General features: G+C 40.2%; 1 protein-coding gene and 1 pseudogene across 5 annotated transcripts in view; one reads left to right on the top strand and one right to left on the bottom strand.

The window, feature by feature from the left end:
• Positions 1-12,285, top strand: part of CTNNA2 (catenin alpha 2) — a 1,167,663-nt gene that overhangs the window by 1,005,510 nt on the left and 149,868 nt on the right.
• On the bottom strand, positions 8,053-8,644 carry LOC712269 (leydig cell tumor 10 kDa protein homolog pseudogene; annotated as a pseudogene). Its single transcript, XR_001439201.3, has one exon. The product of XR_001439201.3 is annotated as a leydig cell tumor 10 kDa protein homolog pseudogene (transcript).

Genomic DNA, 12,285 nt, shown 5'->3' with positions numbered 1-12,285 from the left:
GGCTGGGCACATGCTGTTTCCTCTGGCTGGAATGCTTTGCGCTGCCAAACTTGTGCTGGTTTTTCCTTTCAGAATCAGAGTGGAAGCTGGCTTTCTTTTCTTACTAGTTCTTTTTTTTCTCTTCTAGTTGAGTTATCCTTCATTCCACTCCCATAATTCCCTTGGAAGACTTCAATCCTAAAATGTGGGACCCCGAATTTCATTTAATAGTTTCCTTGTCTTTCTCTCTCAGTAGGTTATTGGCTTCTTGGAGGCAGAGATCACCATTTTCACCTCCGTAAACAGTGGAATGGTACATAGCAGCTGAATGAAAGTTGGATAAGTGGATAAGTGGTCTGCATGAGAAAGGAGCGTTACTTCTGAGAGGAAAAACATAAATATGCAGACAGTGGCGATAAGGATTTTAATAAGACAGAGAGCATGATACAGAATGCATGCTAATTTCATGTGGGGCTAAATTAGTGTGAATATGTGTGTCCCAGTGACAGGGCCCATTTCAGCTTGGGAAGAAGGAGAAAGAATTGTCTGTGGCCTCCAGAGAGGCTTTGTAATTTATTTTCATCAATATACATGTTTCGTTTTCTAAGTGCAAATGTTACCACAGTGATCTGCATCTCTGGTTTCTCTGGGAACCCTCTCTAAATACAACCCAGGGTACCCAGAGAACATGCAGAATAGAAGTTGATGATCTTTGAATAACTGTGGAAGGCATGTGTAGTCCTGGAAGGCTGAATAATACTTCCTGAATTTATAAAATGGGTAGATGGACTTCCCAGCCAATGGGCTTGGAAGATGGACACTCACTAGCAAAATTCTACAAAGGATTAATAAGTGGACTTTTTTGAGTCGTTAGTGAATCTATTGGGTTCCTAATTATTATCTTATGGGAATCACTTGGACTAAGGAAGTCTGTTTGTAGCCTAATTTTTCCTTAGAAAGGACATCTAATTTGCTGTCTGTTTGCATATCTGTCCTCTCCACTAGTTAAATAATTTTATACACATTTGTGTTCTTAGTTTCCGACACAGAACATGACATGCTGTAATCACAGTGTAGCTGCTGAAAGAATAGGCTGATGAACATGTAAAGGACATTTGGGTGGTTCTGATACACTGAAAAAGTCAAATGAGTCAAAGTATAATATGGCTATTTAAAAAGTTATATGATCTGAGAGAGTGTTCAAGGAAGTGGTTTCTGCACTATAATTTTCACCTTTGTAAACAGTGGAATGGTACATACGTAGCAGCTGAATGAAGGTTGGATAAGTGGATAAATGGTCTGCATGAGAAAGGAGTGTTACTTCTGGGAGGAGAAACACAGTAGGGAGTCTTAGACCTATTCTATTTTGTCCTGATAGGACTAGAACAGGAGAGTTGTATTAAATTAATCAAGCTCCATAATGAAGGAGGCATTGGAAAGTGAGAAATTATTGAGAGAAAAATGTCTAGGAGAGTCTTAAACATAATGAGTGCATTTTGGAAAACTAGGACACTAATAAACAATGATTTTTACGAGAGTTGAACTTAAAGTGCCTGCAATGATATTAACTGAAAAGAAAAGGCAAAGTCACTGGACAGGAAGCACACAGTCCACCCCAGGAAAGCTGTGATGGCTGTGGACTGACTAAAGAACAGAAAAATATGAATGGGAAACAGACTCCAAATACATTCATGAAAAGAGTAACAGTGGCTGTTCCTGATGACAGGTGATGTTTTTAATGAATTTTTATAATAACCTAGTATTAGATGCATGATGGGGGGAACTATACATAGATTTTTTTCCTCTTAATTCAAATAAAATAGAACAGAGAATTGTTGTGTGGAGAAGACTTAGGGAGCAGAAGAGGAGTTAGGAGTGCTATTTTCAAATATTTATTGGGTCATGATGTGGAAAAGAGATTAGAATTATTCTGCATTATTTAGTTAGAACTGCTTACAGAAAAGCTAGACGAAGGGACAGTTTAGCTCATATTATGTCTTATGTCTCTGTGGTGTTAAAAGATAATTTCTAATAAAAGGCAAATTTATGACTATAGAATAAAAATAAATATGTGTTAAAAATCTGACTTAATTCATTAATGAGGAAACTGGTGAGGTATTACAACCAGTTCCAAGGCAAATGCAAAGAATAAGCAAATTCAGATTTGTAAAATAGTTCCCAAGGAGTCAGAATCGGATATGGCATAATTGTCCATTGAATTCTCAAATTTCCCCCTTTTGACCAAAAATATTATCAAAGAAATATTGTTCTCAATACGCAGCATAAACTGTGGTGGCTCTTGCTTCCATGTTATGTTTGGCACCAGGAGTAATCCAGAAGTAGCCAAATGATGACCTGTTGGGGGTGCTGTAGAAAAAGTTTACTCATAGGATAGTTGGCTTGCCAAGATGACTTTAAAGATAGTTAATAACTTTAAAATTCTAAGATACTACCTCACCACTCAGGGAGCCAGCTCCTGAACCTATATCACTACAGCTGGGTCCTTCTACAAATTCGAGTTCCTGTGAATACAAACAACTGTCCTTCCCCAGCTGATGAGGGTTTCCTTTGTTTCTCACTGTGCCTTGAGAATCTACCTGCCCTTTGGATTCCAGTTCTCTCCTTACTTGTCTGACATTCACCAACTAAACTCTCTTCCTGTCTCTTAAAGTGCTTTTGACTTGGAAAAAGAAACAACTGTAGAATATAAGATTATGTGGGCTATTTTAGGTTGAATCTTTACCTCCCCCAACCACCAAAAAAAAAAAAAAAATATTGAAGTATTTATCCCCAGTACCTCATACTGTGACCTCATTTGAAAATAGGGTCATTGGAGATGTAATTAAGATGAGGTCATACCGGAGTAGGTTGGGCCCTTAAAGCAATATGGCTGGTGTCCTTATTAAAAAGATGGCCATTCTGGCCAGGTGCAGTTGGCTTACGCCTATAATCCCAGCACTTTGGGAGGGTGAGGTTGGGGGTGGATTACCGGAGATCAGGAGTTCGAGACCAGCCTGGCCAACATCATAAAACTCCATCTCTACTGAAAAATAAAAAAATTAGCCAGGCGTGGTGGCAGACGCCTGTAATCCCACCTGCTTGGGAGGCTGAGGCAGGGGAATAGCTTGAGCCTGGGAGACGGAGGTTTCAGTGAGCCGAGATTGTGCCGCTGCACTCCAGCCTGGGCGACGGAGCAAGACTCTGTCTAAAAAAAAAGACGGCCATTTGAAGACAGAGACACACAGGGAGAAGGCTGTGTGATAATGAAAATAGAGATTAGAGTGACACAGCTGCAAGTCAAGGAACGCCAAACATTGCTGGGCAAACCACCAGAGGCACAGAAGAGGCAAGAAACGACTCTCCTGTAGGTTTCAGAGAGAACATAGTTCTGATGATACCTTGATTTTGGACTTCTTCCCTCTAGAACTGTAAGACAATACATTTCTGTTGTTTTAAGCCACCTAGTGTGTGGTGCTTTGTTACAACAGCCCCAGGAAACTAATATAGGGATATACACAAATTTGTCTTCTATGAGCTGGCTCTGTGCATTGTTCTAAATGTGAAGAGCCGATCGTAGTGTGTTATACACATAATGCCTGGCAAATACAAGGCACTAATTAAGTATTAGTCTCCTTCACTACCTTTTTTTTTTTTTTCTAACTTCGAACCTGTAAATTGTAAACCAAGTGACCGCATTACCACATAATGCGAGGAACATGACTTGGAATTAAATCTGAGCTTAAATCCAAGCTCTGCCACTAGCTAGCCAGCTATATGACTTAGGACAGTTTTTTTGTTTTGTTTTGTTTTGTTTTTTGTTTTTCTGGATAAAACCATCTTTCTGGTCAGGGTAAAGATGAGAAACAATGGCTGTGATCATGTGGTACAGGGTAAGCACCCGATGCTTAGTAACTACTGTAATTTTATTCTTCTTGCATGATGATTCTTATTATATTAGCACTTCATGACTTGCATTGCTGCTAGGGAGTTTGTAATTGTTATATTTGCTCAAACAATTGAATTTATAATCACTGCATTCATAAGGAGAAAGATGACTACTTTTAAAATTCTCTTTATATCCTGGACATTTTAAGGCTTGAAAAATTAGTGCTTTCCACTTTTATTTTTGAACTGCTACTAAATTTAAAGGACTATTAATCCCCCATGTTTATGACTCACCAATTCATCATCAACACGATGCCTTTTAAAGCAATATGTGACTCAGGAGAAGCATGAACCAAGCGCCTGAAAGAGTGGGGAGATGGTTGTGTTGAGGATGGAGGAGGAGCATTTGGGTTTATTTTCCTTTGAAGTAGAGCCCGAAAAGTTTTGCTGAAGAAAAGATATCTGAGCATGTGCTTGAGTTTGATTCATTAATTTTCAGTATATCTTAAACTTAGTTTTTCAAGCTGTTTTTATTTTACTATCATATGAGCTGACAGCAGGAATGCCAAACCACAGTGCCACTGTGTGAGGCACAAGGGTGTTGAGGACAGTATGGAAATTCCCTTTTGAGTCTGATTTTCTGGAATACCACAGGCCACATTTCTGAGTGGCTAGTGCAAGGGAAATAAATCTACCCATGCCGGGGTAAGAAAGACAAGAAGCTAGTTCCTGCCTAGCTCCAAAATTCTCAAAGATAATAGGCTTGAAGAAGTCTATATTCCTCCTTTCTTAAGACCTACACTAAACACTAAATGCTTTGACTGTTCTTATGGGACTAGATCACGTAGAATTCCCTATTGCAGAAGATGAATACTCTTCTGCATAGTGTACTGCTGATGGTAAGCAGACTTCTCAGATAGCCCCCAAGATTTCTGTCCCCTGGTCTACACACCCTGTATAATGCCTTCCATTGGTGTTGGCAGGGCTCATGAATATGATGGAATTGTCACTGCCTTGTTTATGTGACATTATATTAAACTCCATCTTAACCAACAGAGAGAAACTCTCCTCCTGGCCTTAAAGGAGCAAACTGGCATGTGTGGAGAAGGTCACAGGGGAGGGAACAGTGGGAGGCCTCTAAATACTGAGCATGGCACTTGATGGATTGCCAGCAAGAAAGTGGGAACCTTCATCCCGTAACTGCAAGGAACTGAATTCTGCCAACAACCAGTGAGCTTGGAAGAGGACTCAGATGAGATCAGACCCTGGCTGACACTTTAATTTCAACCTCATGAAACCGTGTGCCCAGAGCCCACCTACTCTATGCTGAACTCCTAGCCATGGAAACTGAGATAATAAATGTGGGTTGCTGTAAGCCACTATATTTCTATTTATTTGTTATCCAACAATAAAAAATAAATGCAATTCTAATTTCCAGGAACAGGGTATCAAGTCTCTTAGCTAATAAACAGCAAACAAACAACAACAACAAAAAGCAGTCTGTGCACAACCACACCCCAAGTTGTCTTTGTTCAAGTAACTAACGAAAGATTTCCCTCCCACTCCCATTAGTGTAGACTTGCACAAAACCAGTGGGAGCCCCTTTATAGTTGGTCATTGCCGTGGCCTACATGACGTTCTAGATGAGCCTAGCTGAGCTATTACTGATTTAGCGGAGCAATTATTTTGTGTAATAACCTGTGACTGACTGAATGCTATTGTTTCACCCTTCTTTTATGTGTCCTTATAATGATTTTCTTAAGGCCAATTGTAATCTCATATGTATTTCCTTAACAAAGAGTACCTTGATCTTGAATGTTCCTTTATTTCCATGCTGCCCTCACCTTTCTCCCAAATGTACATTCTAAAAGACCCTTTCAGCATATTGCTTATTTAGAGTGAACACATGAAGATGATTTTTTATATGCTTAGGGGAAGAAGAAAAGACCATCCAGTAAAAATTTCACATTGTTTTCCCACCCAAGTGTATCTTGCTCAGATAAAGGGGCATCACAAAGGCCACCCTGGCATTCCTGCCAGCATTCAGCATTCCATGCCCCATCTCTCTCTTAAATTGGAAAACATTTTTACCGATTTCTTAATATGTTTGAATTCCTGTTTTTCACATCATCCCTGATATATTTGGGGGTGCTGGATTGGAATACGTAACACTTTTCTTGCTAAATAGTCGGGTTTTGATTAATTGGCTTCTGACTTATGGAGCTATATTTACAGCTCTGTGAGGTAGATAAATTCACAGCATAAAATAATACCCTCCCAATCATTCAAGACAGTCAGTTTGCACTCACATATAACCCAGATGCACTTAAAATAAAGGTGTCTATCAACCAGTAAGTAACGTGATTTCTCAATTGCCCTGTTCATAGATTGAGACAAGTCTATGTGGGGCAATTTTTCAAGAGCGTTAGGAAGGGCTGTCTCCATAATATTTCCCTACTCTGTCCCTTTATTGATGGCCAACATTCCGTATTTATGTAATGATTCCTCTGGCCCCTATAAAAGTGGAAGTAAGCCGGGAAAGGAGTTACCTGGTATTTCTCAAACTATTATATAAACCAAGCCACCATATTTTATCATTCTGAAGGCGTACAGCTCTCATGTTATTCTATGTGAATGGTGCCCCCTGGTGATGTGCTGTATCTATGCTGCAGTGAACTTAGTGGATGTATGCTCAAGATTCTGCTTTGTTTGTACATTATTCAGGTTTTTTTTTTAAATGTTCATATTTTCATGGGAATGAGTTATCAGTTCCTCTCTTGAAAGCATGTTTGATTAGAAAGAGTGCAGACTTGCTTGTGTGGTTGCTTCATAGTATCATTGGCCTGAATTTTTTTTTTTTTTTAAAGGAGCTATAGCTAATTAAAACAAAATTAGCATGGCCAGGTGTGGTGGCTCATTCCTGTAATCCCAGCACTTTGGGAGGCTGAGGTGGAAGGATCACCTGAGGTCAGGAGTTTGAGACTGGCCTGGCCAACATGGCAAAACCTTGTCTATTAAAATTACAAAACTCAAGCAGGCGTGGTAGTGAGTGTCTGTAATTCCAGTTACTGGGAAGACTGAGACAGGAGAATTGCTTGAACCTGGAAGGCAGAGGCTGCAGTGAGCTGAGATCATGCCACTGCACTCTAATCTGGGTGACAAAGTGAGACTCCATCTCAAAAAAAAAAAAAAGATTAGCAAAATGTTGATATTGAAACCGCAAGATGGCTGCGTGGGGATTCACTATGCTTTTCTTTTTACTTTTGTGTATGTTTGAAATGTTCTACAACAAAAAAGGTTAAAACATAAAAGGAACTCAGCTTTAGATTGTTAAAAACACACAAATCCTTGCCATGTAAGTCTTAAATACTTATTATAGGAAAAATCCAAATGCAAAAAATGTTTATGTAGTAGAAGAATGGAATATGACTAAAATTTTTCCAAAATAGAAGAGTATATTTACAAATCATAGTATTTAGCCATATTATGCAGCCCAGAAGAATAAATAAGTAGATACTTTTTAATATATAAAAAAGAAAGAGTACAGAGATAAAAAAGACAGAAGCTCTCTGAGAATGGGATCCACAAAAATGCAGAATAAAAGTTTACTCTTTTTATTTTGTTCTCAAAACTCTTCCTCCTGCTGCTTCTTTTAACAACTCCCTGCCGTGATCCACCATCCATTTATTCATTCATTCATTTACCCATCCATCTATTATCCATCCACTCATTCATTCATCTATCCACCCATCCACCTACCCATCTTTCCATCCATTTCTTTACCCATATATTCATTGACCCAGCAAACATCAGTTAAGTGCCTGTCATTTGCCAAGCATTAATGGATGATCCAATACCCAATTTGAATTTCTTTACATAATACTTCAATGATCCAGAGAGAAAGAGGACTTTGAAAAATTTTCTGTCGTTCAGAGATTGGAGAGTAGTGTGCAGCGGAATACATTCAAACTTTTGAAGATAGCTTTTTGCAATTGTGCCTTGTACTTCCTTTTCCCACTTTCTCTCTCCCTCCCCATCTTCCTTACAAAATGTACAAAGGGTCCTAGATTCTGTGGGTACTGGGTAGAGGTGCACAGAACATTGCCTCAAGTTGTGCAACGTGGCAGCCCTATAGACTTCAGGAACTTTGTTCTTCAATATACATTTTTTTTGTTTCATTATTTTCTTTTTTTTATTTTTATTTTTATTTTTGATGACAAAGCCGGGTTTATTGTTCTGGGTTAAACCTGTGGAGGCAGGACCTGGGAAGGGGCATGGGGACAGATGAAGCTGGTGACTGTATCTTCCTGGTCATTGCTGGGTTCTCAGCACCCTTGGCCTCCACTCAAGTTCTAGGTGAAGCCCAGTGCTAGGGGATGGGGTCCTCTTCCTCCCAGTGCAGCCTGTGGGATCACTTGTAAGCTCCCACATGGAGGTAGGGGGTGGGGTGTTGGCCTGCGCTGGGGCCAGCGTCCTCAGGAAGGTGTCCTGGAGGAGATGGCAGCAGCCGCCCCATTCTTCTTGGCCGGGACCTTCAGCAGGGCCAGCTTCTCGGGCAGGCTGCTGCTGGCTTTCATCACCACATCGTGTTCGATCTTCTTCCGGATCCCGACTTCTAGGTTCTTCTTGAGCTTTTGCTGCTGCACGACGCGCGCCTTCTTGGGAGCGATAACACGACCGCCTTTTCTCAGGCCCCGATTCTTTTCAGATGCCTCCGCTGCTGTCTTGCTCTTTGCGGGCTTGTGCGCCTGGAACTTGCGCTGCCCCTGCGCCATGATCCCTCATTTATTTTCATAGGCTATTTTTCATTAAAGCTTCAAGCTCATTATCTCTCCTCCAGGAGGCTTATTTTCTGACAAGATTAGATTGCTGTTTTTCTTCTTATTGATTGATTGATTGATTTACAGGTAAGAGGAGTGAATGTCTATATACTTGGTCAGGTTCACTTTGATTCCTTATTTCTAAGATGAATTCAAATGTAATGAATCTCTTGAGCCAGACAGGGATTCTTGTTAAATATCACATCCCTCTATTTCAGTTTAGTCTTCTGCTTAATGGAAAACTGAATAGGTCCAAAGATTGCAATTTCTGCTTTATTTGGCATAATGCCGATACAAGGAACAATTACATCTTAATGATTATATCCCTTATACACTTGATTGCTTAGACCAGTATATGTCCCATTATGTGAAGCAGTCAGGATGCTTTCACCATCTCAGAAAGAGAATAACTTGAGCCTGCACAATCAAAAATGTATCATCACAACTCTTTTCTTCTGAAAGATAGAGCCATATTCTTTTGAACAGATAACCGAAATGAGAAAAGCTGACATTGTATTATTAACCAATCCTCTAGATATTTGCTTTAGAATTAAGTGTGACACATTGAAAGACATGGTCAGAGAACTGCTTTAGTTCTCTACCAGCTCAATAACATAAACAATATGAACTGGGGTTAGAAACTCCTTAAAGAATCAATGGAAGAGAAATTCATTAAATAAGATAAAATAACAAGGAAGCTGCCATATCATTTCTTTACAATTCTCTCATGGAGTTGTATCTTGGGTTCGTCATGAAACAGTGCTCAGTGAAAGACTTAGGTGCAAAGGATTTCTTATGAATGTTCATTCAGGAGGAACCCCTGAGGGAGTGGAGGAAGCAAAATTGGACATGGAGGGAAAACCAAGCAAAGGTGTGCTTTTACCTGAACTCAGCTCTATCCTGAAAGGAGCTCTGGAGCATAAGTTACAAAAGACCATCCTTAAAGGGGTGCAGGTACCAAGTATATGGAAGGTGGGTGATGAACACACCATACTTGGAAAGGAATCTACAGGGAGTTGCATGGGGTACCAGTAGTGTTCAGTGCACTGAAATGCTGAACTCAAGATTGGAAAATTTTTCTGGAGGTTGGTTTCTGTAAAACTCTCCCAGTTTGTTATAACACACTCTATTCTGGGGTCCTTTGGAAGAGTAGTAGAAAGGAAAACATGGCTGTGGACTCAGGGAGACCTAGGAGTGAATCCTTACCCTGCTATTTGCCAGCAAATAGAAAAACCTGGCCTAGAGTAAATAGCACGATCCCTAAATATACACGCATTAAATCAGCAGTGCTCCTTCTCACACACATCTGCTTTCTATAAAATTTGATATTTGGAACTTTTTCACCATAAGTCACTTAAATCTTAGTTTTTGACTTTTCTCCTCCAGGAAGATTTTAATTTTCAAGCTTACTTCTCAGCAAAATAATGGGATTTAACCTAATTTCAAATGATTCCTGGCAACAGAGAAATACTTATGGTATGCTTATTTGTGGAAACAGAAAGTCCTTCTTCTTCCCAGAGTCCTCTCTGCAGATGCACCTGCCCACTCAGCCTGCCCACAATGCAGGCCCTCTTTTCACACACCCTTGGAAGAATATTCTTCAAGGAAGTCTAAAGACAAAGACAAATTACAAGAAAGCACTGCTTTTATTTTCATTTTTTCCAAATTAAGCTCCTGACCTACAATTATTATTCTGTGTTCTTTCCTCCTCCTCAAAGCTGGTTTTAGTTTCTCTACTGCATTCCCTGATCCTAGGGTATCTGGCAGTTAGTGGTCAGCAGGCTCTGTCAGGCAGCTCATCATTTGGTCAGGATCCAGGCCACCCTCTGCATCTCTCAGCCAAAACCCTCCATGTGTACCCTTGTGGTTTTTAAAGGAAGACAAATGGCCCTTCTGGGACCCAGGTAGCCAAATAGAAAGACATGACCCTCTTTGGTCTTGGCTGGGGTGAGAACCTTCTTCCTGAGTCATTCATTAGCTTAAGCTTCTTTCAGATCAAGAGATTCTACCAACTGTGGCAGGGCATGGAGGCTTATGCCTGTAATCCAAGCACTTTGGGAGACTGAGCCTGGAAGATAACTTGAGCCCAGAAATTTGAGACCAGGGTAAGCAACATAACAAGACCTCCTTGTCTCTCCAAAATTTTTTTTTAAATTTGCAAGGCATGGAGGCATGCAACTGTAGTCTCAGCTACTAAGGTGGCTGTGATGGGAGGATTGCTTGAGTCTGGGAGGTGGAGGCTGCACTGAGCCATGATGGTGCTACTGCACTCCAACCTGTATGACGAACCAAGACCTGTCTCAAAAAGAAAAACAAGTAAAAATAAAAGAAAGAAATTCTACCAAATGCAAAACGTTAGGCTTTAAAAATCTTTCAATCATAGGATATTATTGCTGGAGGGAGTTTTAGAGATCATTTTGTCCCACCTATTAATTTCAGAGAAGAATGGACTGAAGCTTACATAGCTTAGATGTTTTCCTCACAATCACACAGTAGACAATGCTAGTGCTACACTTTTATGACACCAATGGTTGCCAGACTTTTATTTATTTATTAGCAGTACAGCCTCTGTTTTGAAAAATATCTTGCTCTGAAATATACCAACTAGACCTAATTCATATGAAGTGAGAGACAGGGAGCCCAAAATCAAATCTATACCCCTTTGTTCTTTTTGCAGCTCTGTGCCAAATTCCCTCTTGAAAAACGAATTTTTAATGGCTCTTAGAGATCTAATTCAGTGCTTTAGGTTTCTAATGGGTCTTTATTATGGAGCTTGATTAATATTGTTTAGAAAGTCCTGCACCCAATCATGTGTTTCAAGCTTGGAATGCCCCATAAAAAAGGGAAGCTCAGGCCAAACAGGTCAGTGCCAGATTGGGTCCAGAGCCTGGAAAGAGGATCAGGGAAGCTGGAGAAAGAACCAGATAGTGGCTGAACTGAGCCCTGAGCTTCCAAGCCGAGTTTGGAGTCTAGGAAATAGTCTTCAAGGCCAAGTGGAAGGGGCTGAACTGAAAAGAGAATGCTGAGCCAAGGTTCAGGAGCTGAGTTAGAACTGGATGGAAGGAAAGTTAGGGGAATGGTATTAGTTTTTCCATTGCTATTTTTTGCAGAAATTACTACAGCTCAAATTACTGTAAATTTGGTGGTGTATAACAACATAAAATTTATTATCTCAAAGTTCGTATGGGTCAGAATTCTGAGCATGGTTTAGATAGGTTGTCTGCCCAGGGCCTCACCAGGGTTAAATCAAGGTGTTGGCCAGTTTTTATTCCTCTGAGGAGCTCAGTGTTTTCTTCCAAGCTCCTGTGGTTGTTGGCAGAATTCAGTAGCTTGAGATTATAGAATGGATATTTTCACTTTCTTGCCGGCCATTAGCCAGGGGCTACTCTTTGCCCCCACCCGATGTTCCTTGCCACATGATTCTCTCTACTGTAGAGGGAGCTTTTAAATTTATTAGGAGAGCATGACTTTAATGCTTGACCATCTTTTGAAAGGGCTCCATAGATTAGGCTAGGCTCTCCCAGGATAATCTCTTTTGCTAAACCAAAGTAAACTAATTAGTAACCTAAACATGGGAATGACAATCTCATAGTATTCATGA

The sequence above is a fragment of the Macaca mulatta genome, chromosome 13 (assembly GCF_049350105.2).
Source record: "Macaca mulatta isolate MMU2019108-1 chromosome 13, T2T-MMU8v2.0, whole genome shotgun sequence".
NCBI classification, from domain to species: Eukaryota; Metazoa; Chordata; class Mammalia; order Primates; family Cercopithecidae; genus Macaca; species Macaca mulatta.
Note: the sequence above shows the minus strand (reverse complement) of the source record. Positions and strands in the feature narration are given on the sequence as shown.